The sequence below is a fragment of the Rhipicephalus microplus genome, chromosome 2, assembly GCF_043290135.1.
Source record: "Rhipicephalus microplus isolate Deutch F79 chromosome 2, USDA_Rmic, whole genome shotgun sequence".
Lineage (NCBI taxonomy): Eukaryota > Metazoa > Arthropoda > Arachnida > Ixodida > Ixodidae > Rhipicephalus > Rhipicephalus microplus.
The window spans coordinates 33,456,510-33,470,418 of NC_134701.1; positions in this window are offsets into that span (position 1 = coordinate 33,456,510).

The following is a 13,909-nucleotide window of genomic DNA, read 5'->3' on the forward strand; positions in this document are numbered from 1 at the left end:
ACATCTTTCTAACCAAGATGTCAAAGCCGTTCACCGGCTTCTATCTAGAAGCCAAACCGACAATGCAAGCGAAATAGAAATGGTTCTACTAATTTTGGTTTGATTCGTTTCAGAAAACTTCCGCACAGCTGCCTATCGAAAAAAAAGTGAACTGACAAAAGCCAGTTAAAGAATCTTTCTCATCGAAACCTAACACTGCAAACCAAATAGTTTTTTTTTGAAAATGAAAAGAAGATCACTTAAAAGAGGACACTAGTTTGTATGGCATGATAGCGGTAAACTTTTTGTTTGTGTTTTCTTCTTTTTCAGCGCAATGTATTTCACGTCCCCTTTGGCTGTTTGGAATTTCACCTTTCTTTATTCGTTCTTCTCTTACTTTATTAATGACTGTTGGAATGTTCCATTTCTTTTAAGAACGCTCCTCCTTAATGTAATACCCCAACAAAGACTTCTAAACGTAATTAAATGATTATAATGAACTATTTGTTTATCAAAAGCCAACATGTCCGTGTTCTCAGAATTATTACTATGGATGGCCTTGACAAGAGAAAATAGGACTCTAAATTAGGCTACTTGTCACTCCACGTGACGTAAAAATAGGCAAGGTTCAATACATATTATAATAAGGACGTTCGTGGGGCTTCCACCACATCATACTTTAAAAACAATTTGTCTATTCTGCCATTTATTTTGCATTTATACGCGCCAAGCTTAAGAAGTGACGAAAAACTCAATTGCATGCTTCTTGATTTAGAAAAAAACAGTTCAACGTTTTGGCGTTCTCTGAAACATGGTTCACAGATAAATATGAAGTACAACTTCCAGGGTACAGTATTATTCCCGTATACAGAAAAGATAAACAACGAGAGGTGGGATTGTTTTACATAAAAAACAATTAGCACCTGAAACTGTGACACAGTTTTCAGTGGTCAGTCTATACTACGAACCACTCAAGCTGACATGCCACAACACCGCAATTGTGATAGTTTACATGTTGCTTTCAGCTTCCATAGAAAGATATTTAATCCTTCTAGAACATATGCTAGATCTCTGCTCCGAACTCGGTGAGCCTATCGTTACTACAAGTGACTTTAACATAAATATGTGTTTATATCACGTATGCTGCTACAAGAACGCAACAAACAAGTTCTTCTGGACCTGTTTTTCATGGCCTGGAAAATTATTTATTCGTCATCATCATCATCATCATCATCATCATCAGCCTGACTACGTCCACTGCAGGACAAAGGCCTCTCCCATGTTCCACCAGTTAACGCGGTCCTGTGCTTGCTGCTGCCAATTTATACCCGCAAACTTCTTAATCTCATCTGCCCACCTAATCTTCTGTCTCCCCCTAACCCGCTGGACTTCTCTGGAAATCCAGTTAGTTACCTGTATTGACCAGTGGTTATCTTGTCTAAGTACTACATGCCCGGCCTTTGTCCATTTTCACTTCTTGATTTCATTTATGATACTTCTAACCCTGAGTTTTTTCCTAATCCACTCTGTTATCTTCTTGTCTCTTAAGGTTACACCTACCAATTTTGTTTCCATCGCTCACTGCATCGTCCTCAATTTAAGCTGATCCCTCTTTGTAACTCCCTAGGTTTCTGCTCCGTAGCTAAGTACCGGCGAATTGCAGCTATTATATACCTTTCTCTTGAGAGATAGTGGTAATCTACCTGTCATGATTTGAGAGTGCTTGACAATTGTGCTCCACCGCATTCTTATTCTTCTAGTTACTTCAGTCTCGTGGTTCGGCTCCGCGGTTATTCAATTAATACTGCATCAATAGGAGTAAGTGCTATTTGTGAAGATGTCATTTACATATGGCTCTTGATTTATCGCACAGGTGAATGTCACAGAAGCTGGTGTTCTAATATTTTACGACAGTAACCACAAGCCCTTTTCTTCTCCACCTTCATTGAAACATAAGAAAAATGGCAATCAAAATATAAGATTTCGAAGGATTAATATAAAAGCACTATTGCTGATTTTGAAGCAATTGTTAGTAATACTGCATAGTGTGATAATTTGTCAGGTAATGAATTCTGTAGCAGCTTACAACTATTTTATGCATTAGCATAAAGAACTTGATAATGAAGGATTTCCTGTAACAGCTAGGGAATCAAACAAGAAAAGTAGAAAGCCTAGGATTACCATTACTTAACTAATGCGACTGATGAATCAAGTGAGACTTTTCTGTCGTTTCCATAAAGCTCGATAGTAGGAAAAATTAAGAAAAACTAGCCCATGTGAAAAAAGCCAAAGTTTGTTATTAAAAAGACAAGTTTGAAAACATTCGCAATGATCCAGAACAATCCTGAAAAACTCTAAAAGGCCTGTTACCGCAAACGGAGCAAGTCAGCGTTTTCAAAATTATAGATGGGAATATAACATATTGCTACGTTTCTTTCTGAAGCTTTGTTATAGCGCCGTTACACTACGTTCAGCGGGAACCGCGCCTAAACGTTCGAGAAGCTTCAAGGCTGTAGTAGATTGTTTTGTTAAGATTACGCCCACTTCGTGCGCATTACAGATTTTTCTGTAACCGACGTCCCCGCTAGCGGTAACGCTAGAATATTCAATCGCAAAGGTATGAATGCAAACACGCTTCGCCGCTTGTCAGTTGATCGGCGGCCGATGCTTTGTTCGCCGCTATCAGTGCCAGTGTACTGCTGTAATTTGACTTTCTTTTTGTGTGGCCACAAGTTCAGCCCGACTAAACACTTTCGTTTTCGACTGCTTCCTTCGTCAAGTCTGCTTCCTTCGTCAACGTCATGACGCCGTGACATGTGGTGGAGGTGTTGCCTCTTTCAATGTAACGGACGCTCCTGTCAAGCCGTGAACCCAGCCGAAACCCAGCCCAAACCGGAAAGGGGACATCGGTGCCAGCCTCAAGCAATGAACAATCCGCCAGAAACTGAGTTTGCCACCAGAGTATGAGCTTCTACCAGTAAAGACCCGACAAACCACGTCGCCGAGCTCAGACACGGCGACAATGACAACTGCTGTGCAAACTGCACCGATTTTGCTCCGACAAGCCAAGAAGCCACCAACTTTCTGCGGTACATCTCTCGAAGACCTGAAAAATTGGCTTGAGATATACGACCATGTCGCTGCGTTTAACAACTGGAGCACCGAGGACAAGCTGGGACATGTCTTCTTTCACTTGGAAGACTCGGCAAAAACATGATTTAAAATCCGAGATTCTTAATTCCAAACTTGGGAAAAATTCCGCAGTGCATTCCTACACCTTTGCTAGTATCAGCAAGAGGATGGCGGCTTCCTCGCTGAAAACCCAGGCGAAACTCTTAAATAAAAAAGTCGCCATTTTTACGGAAAAGATAACCCGACTATGCCGACTTGCCGATGCTGACATGGTCGAAGACAAAAAAAATCGGCTGCTTATCTGGGGTGTTAAACAGGAGCTCCTCGCAGCACTTGTCCGCAACCCACCTATGGTGGTCGTTGAATTCCTCGCAGAAGCTACAACTATAGAAAAGGCGCTTGAGTTGTGGATAAGGCAGTACGACCGCCACTGAAGGACAATGAACTACGCCGACGTTCAAGGCCACACAGCTAATGATCTGCACGAGACCATCTGTGCGGTTGTGCGTAAAGAGTTGCGTAAGATGCTTCTGGAATCACAGCCTTGAGTGAATTCGCTCACTGACATTGTTCGTGAAGAAGTCCAGCAAGCGCTGGGAATTCCCGAACATTCAGAGCAGTTTTATCCGGAGGCTATGAACTACACTGCTGTAGTGCGTCGTAGCCCCCCCCCCCTCCTATGCCCCCGTCAAGACGCTGTACCAATGCAGTTCCACCACTAGACACCACCGCCACCACCACCAAGCCATACCACCCACTTGCAGGCCGGCGCAACGAACCAAGGAAAACAGACGTATGGCGCGCCCTCAATCACCGCCCACTCTGCTGCCACTGCGGGGAAGCTGGGCACATTTACCGCCGCTGCAAGTAACGACCAATGGAATGGCGTGGCTTCACCATCAATGCACCACGACCACAGCCAGGGGACGGCTACGTGACATCACCGAATACCTGGCAGGAACGCAATGGACATCACGAAGTACTTCCCGTTCACCGTTGCCCAGCCGCCGCATGTCACCGCACCACCGGCAGTACTCTGGCCAAATCCGGGGCCGGTCTCCTAGCCCATATCCGGCAAACTATGGGCAGCAACCGATGGAGGTGTGATTGCTGTGCGACGAACTACCGAAGATATTCTGACGATGGTGACGCCACGACGGAGCTTCCCGAACAGGACGCCAACCAGGCATAGTCCTGGCGACAAAACCTCCCTTACTGAAGTTGAGCCCGAACAGTCTGATTTGTCAGTTTCACCCATGGTCGTGATGGCCCGGCCATGCATGTCTGACCTGGGGGCCTATCCTTCCTCTACGCCCCCCCCCACAGTACACCATCTCCTTCAAGTGCGCGTACATCATCACAAAGGTATTGCGCACAGCGGACTCGCAACAGGGGTGAACCCCGTACCGTCACGTATGGAAGAATTTCATCCCACGTCGGGTGCTTTACGTCAACGTACGTAGCCAGCATATCATTAAGACGTTCGAATAAGCCGTTGTTCTTTAGATGGTAGGTGGTGGTGCGGCGGTGACTTGTCTGGCTGTACGTCAGGATCGCCTGAGTTAGGTCTGCCGTAAGGGCTGTACGTCTATCAGTAATGAGAACCTGTGGAGCTCAATGACGCAGAACAATGTTCTTCACGAAGAACCTTGCTACCTCGGAAGCACTGTGTTTGGGAAGGGCGTTTGCTTCGGCTTAGCGTGTGAAGTAGTCGATAGCTACGACGATACATTTGTTTTCGGAATTAGATGTCAGAAGCGGCCCTAGGAAGTCCATGCCGATTTGCTGGAACGACCGGTGAGGTGGCTAGAGTGGCTGGTGATGTCCGGCTGGCCTAGTCTTTGTTGTCCTTCATCGTTGACAGTCGCGGCAGGTCCTGACGTAGCGAGTGACGTCAGGAGAATTCACAGCCAGTAGTTTTTTTTCTTGTATTCTTTCGAGCGTACGGAAAACACTGAGGTGGCCAGCCATCGGGTCATCGTGTAGGTCCTCGAGTATTTCTGGGCTCACTGTTGAAGGAACCACGAGAACGTCATCGGCTCGAAAAGTCGAGAAGATAATCTTTAACTGCCGACAACTGGCATCGTTTTTCTTGCGAAACAGAGCTGTCTTATTGTTCCTAAGAAGCTGTCCTCATCCAGGCCGTCAGACAGCGGTAATTCGACGAGGGCACGAGACAAGCAGTCGGCGTTGGAGTGTTTTTTTTCAGACTTGTAAATGACGGTAACGTCCAGTTTTGATGTCTGAGGCTCACCCGTGTGAGGCGACCCGAAAGATCTTGATTGATATGTGGGGTTTAACGTCCCAAAACCACTATATGATTATGAGAGACGCCGTAGTGGAGGGCTTCGGAAATTTAGACCACCTGGGGTTCTTTAACGTGCACCCAAATCTGAGTACACGGGCCTACAACATTTCCGCCTCCATCGGAAATGCAGCCGCTGCAGCCGGGATTCGAACCCGCGCCCTGCAGGTCAGCAGCCGAGTACCTTAGCCACTAGACCACTGCGGCGGGAATCCCCCGAAAGATCTTTCAAGTTAGGTAGCCGAAACAAGGCGTGGTGGTCACTCACAACTTTGAAAGAACGGCCATAGAAGCAGGGGCGAAACTTTGACACTGTCCAGATGATGGCAAGGCACTCCTTTTCTGTTGTAGAATAATTGTCCTCATCCTTAGGTGGCTACTGCCTAGCATAACTGATGACCTTTTCCACGCCGCAAGTCCTTTGCACAAGGTGTTGAGGAAAGGAACGAGCCGCCATGCCCATGGCGAAGCCCACCCGTAGACCTCTTCTTTCTTCCCAATACTGGTATAATCTCGCAACAATGATAGCGACTATCTTGATCATTCACACAAAATTTAACATTCTCCGCGTTCTTGAATAAACAGTTGTTGATTAAGAACACTAACACACACCAAGTTCGAAGCACACGCTGTTCAAGAACACTTGTATAAGTGCAGGTCAGTCCAGGTGGGAAATTCGTGATATCTAACCGCATCTGCTTTTCAAGCTGTGCTTTCGGCGCTTGTTCCACACTAGTGCTTCTGAACGCGTTGACTTTGATAAACCTGAATTGTCGCTGAGGGAGTTTCCTTGGCATGTCAATTCGCAGATAAGACTCTGGAAAAAAAAGATCTCGTGTAGCGATACTTGAGTAACCTTTTCCTTTGCTTTCTGCTCACTGCTGCGTTTACCTAGTAATCCTGCTGCTTCCACCTTCCTTTGGTCTCTCTCATTCACCGCTGTTGCGCTGAGTCAGAATTTATCAATTTTGCAGAAATAAGATGTGCCGTGCACACTCTCTTCAATATTAACTTCTGTAGCTTTCTCGAAGAACCTAAGCTTTCAGCAGCGCAAGAGGCTGGCTTTTTTTTGTCGTCGTGGCCTTTTGTTTCTTTCTTCTGTTTTTTGTCGCTTTGAGAATTGGCCTTGATTTTCCTCCATTGGGCACTTGGACGCAGGCCGATGAGGACTTTGTAGCGTTTGAGTCTGCCAGCCTTGGCCTGGACGCACCCTCAACATCTAGTGGGCAGCCCTCTAGGTTTACAATTTTCCTCCTTTTCAATCATGGGAATGCCTTCTACCTCAAACACCGGAGTTGTAGATGTCTTCACAACAGGTTTATAGGTATTGCACGCTGACGACAATTCTGCTGGGGTGGACCAGGTCCTTTTAAGTAGCGGTTGTTCTGCGCAGGCTCCTTCGATGATCGCTACTTCAGTCAAGGCCCTGATCGATCGGCTTCCACCACGCTCAAGAATATGTCCGGAGGCTCACTCGACTGGCATCTGTGCTACAAGATTCTTGTACAATAGGCCTCGGCTAGATGGCGGTGACGCAGACGCAGAGATTGCCTTTCTTTCTGCTACCATTTTAATCTGTAATCTTGATGTCTCCAAACAAGATTGCCGTGCCTTCAATGCGTCGGTGATATTATATTCGGTTCTGACTTTCGCTAGAATGATCTGGCGCTCATGAACTTCCGCCTCCTCAATCTCAGCTTCCAAATTATTGATGTCAACAGCATCCTTCATTTCTTGGTCAACTATTTTGATTTCCTTTTACTGCTCAAATAAAGCTGGGTGAATACGTCGTAACTCATAGATTGGTGAGCAATCCGAAGGCCGAATACGTTCGACGTCTGCGATGACCTGCCTGACAGCCTTGCGTTTTTGACTCCACCATTTGTAGAGGGCTTCCATGATCTAGTCAGTGTCGGAAACGTGAGAAGTCGCTGACCGGCCGTGTCCAGTTGGAGTCGGAGTCAACACGGCATCCATCGCATAAAGTTGGCACAACAAATATCCGTCGCTTGTGAGGCTGTCGTTCTTCACGATCTTGTGCATATCGGGCCGTCTTCGTGAAGGACAAAGTCAGGACGGAGCCGAAGTACACGTGAGGGCTCCCGTCTCGGGAACCTCCATACGATGCTTGCACTCATGTCAGTCCGTGGGTGCTACTAGTAGTCTTAGTCGCAACCGGAGCCGTGCTATCAGGTCACACGGTGGTTAGACCTCACCCATAAGCTTTAGCTATGGTGGCTTCACAAAAGTCCTCGACGCTACGACTGTGGTCGAAATTCGTGAAGTCCACTCTGTTTCACCTCCGAGAGTCCTTCCTGCCGCACTTTACGGCACCAAAATGTTCAGGAAAGGAACGAGCCACCATGCCATGGCGAAGCCCACCCGTCCACCTCTTTTTTCTTCCGAATACTGGTGTAATCTTCGAATGATAGCGACTATCTTCGTCCTTCACACAATATTTGCCACAAAAACGGTGCCAAGTCCTACGCTGCTTGCGTCGGTGCGCATTCCTGTTTCGGCATATTTGTCGAAATTCGCAAGTATTGGTGGTGTTTGGAGGCGTAATTTAGGTGCCTGAAATGCTTCCTCTTGTGTCACTTCCCATTCTAATTCGCCATTGCTTTTCGTGTGGTGAGTTGGCGGGTCGGTGATCTGTGAGAACGTTTGACGAAACGTCTGTAATAGGCACACAATCTGAGGAATCTGCGTAGAGCCTCCTTGTCAGTGGGTTGCGAGAACTCAGCGATTGTAAATGTTTTCCGTGGGTCGGGACAGACTCCAGACTTGCTAATCGCGTGTCCCAGGAACAACAGCTCTTCGTACGCGAAGCGGCACTTTTCTGGCTTCAGGGTTTGTCCAGAGGTGTTGACAAATTGAAGTACCACTTCAAACGCTGGAGATGCTCATTGAAGCGTGAGGAAAACACGATGACGTCATTCAAGTAGACGAGGCAAGTCTTCCATTTCAATCCAGCCAGCACGGGGTCAATAACGTCGCAGGCGCCGAGCAAAGACCAAATGGCATGACCTTAAACTCCAAGAGATGGTATAGTCGGCTCCAGTATCGACGAGAGCAGTGACGAGGTGGCTGTCGAATATCACGTTGAGGTCGCTGGTTCGTCGTCGTGCGTTGCGTTTGGGTCGCGGCCTCTGGTCACGGCTATGTCTATTTGCTTTGCTGCTTCCACATTGCAGCGTGACGTTTTCTGCAGGCTGCCAAATTTCGACGTCTAGACCCTTTTTGCCTTTCGACGGGTGCTTTTGATTTTGATTTCCTCCGTCGGCGGCGGAGAATCTTCGGTAGTTCGTCGTACAGCAACCACACCATCATCGGTTGCTGCCCTTAGTTTTCCGAGTAAGAGCTCGGATCGGAGATCGGCCTCGAACAGGGCCGGTGTACTGCTCGTGATGTGGCGAGGCGTAACGGCCAGGCGACGGTGAACGATAAGGTCTTCGGGGTAGCGACTGCACTCCCGCGAAGTAGTCGGCGATGTAATGCGGTTTTTCACCCCTTTGTGGCCACGGCGCATTGATGTCGAAGCCCCGTAGACCCATCTCTCAGTATTCGCAACAGCGATAGATGTGCCCGGCTTCGCCACAGTAGTAGCTTAGCGGGCGGTTGTCAGGTGCCCGCCAAACGTCGGTTTTACTCGGCCCACTGCGCTGGCCCGATGGCGAACGGTAGGACGTCGGTGGTGGTGGTGGTGGCGGTGGCATCTGGTGATGGAAGTGCGGTGAGGGGGCGTTTTGGTGTGGGCGTGGAGGAAGCGTGTGATGGTGGGTTGCAGCGGCATAGCTCATAGTTTGTGCCTCAGGTTGCGCTGGTCAACGTGTCCAAATAAACTGCTGGACTTCCCGGTGTACACCATCGGCGATCGGGTGAACGAATGCTGTGGGGCCGGCCACAATTTACGCAGCTCTTCCCGAAAGATCGCACATATCATTCCGCAAAGGTCGTCAGAGGCGAGGACATGATGAGCTGGGTTGTCTTCCATCGTTCGTCGATTGTATTGGCGGGTTCAAATATCCAGCGTCTTCTCAATTCATCTTGCTTCCGACAGAAATTCTTGGACAGTCTTTGGGGGTTATTGAATCAGTGCAGCGAAAAGTTCTTGCTTGTCCCCTCGCATGAGAAAGCAAATTTTTTCTCCTCGACCATTTCGGGGTCAGAGTGGTAGAAACGTCGTGTCATTTCTTCCCCAGAGATTGTTACATTTTTATTCGGGAGTTGTACCCTCGTTTCCAGAAGCGTCGTGGCTCTTTCCTTGCGGGCGATGCTCCTGAACTTATCAAAGTATGTGCCGCGGAAAAGATCCCATGTTTGAAGGGCAGATTCCTGATTCTCGAACCAGGTCCTAGCCTCATCCTCCAATTAAAAGTAGACGTGGCGTAGCTTTTCTTCTGTGTCCCAGTGGTTCAGGACGGCCACCCGGTCGAAGGTCTCCAGAAAGGTCTCCGGGTCTTCAAATGATGACCCACAGAAAATCGGTGGTTCCCTTGGCTGCTGCATCACGATCGCGGGCTATGACGCAGCGGTTGTCATCGTTGCCGCGGCCTATGTCATGGTCTTTCGAGTTTTTCCGGTAAAGGCCCATACTCCGGTGCCAGACCTTGTTGCATGCGGTGAACTCACTGCTCGTTGCTGGCGCCGGTGTCTTTTTCGTGGCGTTGGCTGGGTGCATGGCTTGACGGGGGCGTCCGGTACATGGAAGAAACAGCGCCTCCACCGGTTGTCACGAGGTTGTGATGAGGACGAATGGAGCACACTGCCATTCGAATAATGAACTGGTTATTTGGGCGAACCTGTGCCCAGTAAACGGAAAGACGGATTATAGTAGCAGCCTTGCACTGATAGCGGCGAACGGAGCGTCGGCCATCGATCAATTGACAAGTGGCGTAGCATGTCGACATTTATACCCTTCCCAGCGAATATCCTAGCTTTCTGGCTAGCGGCGACGTAGGTTCCCGAATAATCTGTGACATTTGGCGAAGTAGGCGTAATTTTAACAAAACGATCTACTGAAGCCTCGAAGCTTCTCTAACATCGTAGGTGGGGTTTTCACTGAGCGTAGTGTAGCGGGGTAATAACAAAAATTGACGAAAAGAACTTGGCAATATGCAGGGTAAAACCACTTTTGCCGCAGTGGTCTAACGCCAGCGACACGTTCTATGCACTAACTCATTCGCACTTTCATTACTGTCTGCTTGTATGGTGAACAACAACGAATATAATTATAAACAGCATGTAGTACAAACAGTTTTTTTGTGAGTTATTCAAAATGAGTATAGTCTATGTAATCAGGTGTAAGTATGAATCTCATCTGATGTACTGATTTCTGATGTTTGAGTTACGTGCGTCTAGAAAAGGCTGTGACTATCAGTCAGACATTCGGGCCTTTCTGTTACTCTCCTAGACAGGACCATGTACAGTTTGATTGATATGAGGGGTTTAACGTCCCAAAACCACCATATGATTATGAGAGACGCCGTAGTGGAGGGCTATGGAAATTTCGACCACCTGGGGTTCTTTAACGTGCACCCAAATCTGAGGACACGGGCCTACAACATTTCCACCTCCATCGGAAATGCAGCCGCCGCAGCCGGGATTCAAACCCGCTACTTGTGGGTCAGTAGCCGAGTACCTTAGCCACTAGATTAGTGCGGCGTGGCATGTACAGTTTGCTTTTTGCAATTATCTCAAAGAATTAGGAATATGAACATTTGAAGAAAAAACTGTTTATCCTAGTCATTGTCAGAATTTGTGAGATGGTATCTCATGTAAAGCAAATGTGATATCGGTGTTTACCGCAAGCATGCAAGAAAACAAGAAGTGCCTTTTGTCGTGGCCACTGACTAAACATGCCGTATTGTTTACCTTCTTTTTGTTGGCGCCACTCCTTCGTTGTAATAGAACATACCCATGATGAAGCTGCCGGAGTATAGTATGAACAAGACCGAGAAGCTGCCCACGATTCCAGCCACGTATGATTTGCTCTCGCTCCGGAGAGTCTGCAACCATTTTTATTCAAGACATCAATTAGCTTATCGTGCAGTGTTACATAAATGAAGCATTATTCGTTCTGTTCACTTCAACTAAGCAAAAACTCGGGGAAAAGTTGACATATTTAAGACATATGTAATTTTGCCCACACACCAGTTGTGTATAAGTTAAGGTTGACGCCCACAAATGACAGTGCGTATACTTTCCAGCACAACAAAAGACCAATTTCTGCAAGTGTTCAATGAACCCATATTGCAAAATACTAGAAAAACGACAAATGATTTCCTTCTAGTCTAACCTCGGAAGAACGCTTTTTTGTTTCATGTAAACGGAAACGTACTACTGAGGATGGAGTCAATTTACTGCATTCATTTTATGTTTGTGTTCAAGAAAATGAATCAGGAATTATAAATTGCTTCAGCGCTTTTTCTTGTTTTGCCTATCTAGCGCTTTTTCTTGTTTTGTCCATCCAGGTAGTTTTATCAACGCGAGGCAAAATGCAATGCGTGTATTTATTTTATTCATATAAACGGAAACGTACGGCCGAGGGTGGATTCGATTTACTACGTTTCTTTTATGTTGGTGTTCCAGAAAATTATTCAGAAATTATAAATTGCTTCACCGCTTTTTTTTTCGTTTCGCCCATCGAGGATTTTTTATCGACGTGAGGCGAAATGCAATGGCACCTCTGGTGTGAGATAGAGGAATTGTGGGAGAAGACGACGAAGACTTAGGGCTTGCTTACACAGCCCCACCCACTCCGATCCTCCGCAGTGATGTTCCGTACTAAGCCGAAGAACACCCATTGCGAGAAATAAAATTTTCCTATTCTGGGCATTTTTCTCAGCATACGTTGACAGAATTCCCAGAATATTTCCCTGCACAGTTTTTGTAATACGCGAGCGCCCAACAAACACACGCATGCACACACACACAGATGTATGTGCGTGACGTGTTTGCAACTATTGAAATGAAGACTAGTACCTGTACCCCTGGACAACAACAAAAGCAGGATTTCCTTAATTCATGTTTTGTAAGTACTAAATTGCAAATAATACTCAGAGTCCACACCAGTATTGAGTACACTAGAAGATGCATCAAATAATTATCAGACTAATTCCAAGGGCTATGCTTGAATGCTGCATGCGGCTGAACCAATTGCAGAGGCCGAAGGCACAATCTGACTCCAATACATTGGTCTTCATTGGCGAATGTAACAATTTACAAAATGCTCTGCATTATCACAAACATTTTCTTTTCACTAAAACAATTGCGGAAAATTCCCCGAAAAAGGAAAACTTTTCCCAGCAGAGAACATCACTGATTCCCCGACGTCAAGCTTTCTAAGCGCTTTCTGATTTATGAGTGTGCTGAACATTTCCGTGAAACCACAAGCAGTTGTAGAAGCAGTCTTTTCGGTATCAGAGGGAAAGTGTTGTAATGTAAGCTATCCCTATTGAAAAAAAAACGTCCACCATAGAAATGGTGGATTATAGTGTGGAAATGTTGGTGGCACATGATGTATGGTGTCATATGGTGAACCGAATGGTGGATGATGCGCTCCAGCCGAGAAAGTTTGAGCGCAAAGCAGCGTCAGAACCGTGACGAACAGCCACTAAAGAAATAGTGGAAACCATTGTATAAAAAACAATGTTAAAAGCACCCGTATAAAAAGGTGCATCAGCGCGGAATCGAACCTGCTACATTTGTATTTCCAACTTAGCACACTAACCACAGCACGACGCCGACATGTGGCAACATCGGTGTTATAGAAATAGTCAACTGACAAACTCACTGTTTAACTTAAGTTCTATTTGTCGTTTACTCGAGATGCACGGGATCTGCACCGGCTACTAAAATTTAAACAATTTATAAGCACGAACAACTGCTGCCAATTTATAAACACGAACAATCTCCCCTGCCATAATGGCAAGAGCACTTTGTTTTTGTTACAATATACAACCGCAAGAAAAAAAAACATCTCAGTGGACTGAGAAACAGATAGAGTTTATCTGCGGTTACTGCCAAGTTTAATATTCGTTTCTCGCTCCTTCAAAAGGGCGATATCTGTTCAGGCATTATGACGCTTCTATGCTCGTTTGATAGAACTGCCCACACCGTTGATTGTGACGTTTTTCACGCAACGCACAGTGCAGTCGTGCCAGTGCACCGTTGTTGCTCTGTCGTTAGGTACAACTACATAACGGCTTGGCCAAAACGATTGCAGTGCGCCAGAAACATTTTGCTATCATATTGGTTCAGTAAGCATACGAATTGACGGGTCTGCGTTCTCGCATAAGAGCCAGTGAAGTGCTTGGCAAGTGCAAACGGCAATTGTCGGTGAGGGGAGGCGTACATTTGGTTGAAGTGCTACAAGCGCGTCGCATCGATGTTTGTAGCTTCTTGCGCGGACACCGTACACACTAAAAGAGGCTTCATTTAGGTTAAGTGATACCTCAGCTGTGTTTTATTGTCATTTTTACTCGTCAAAAT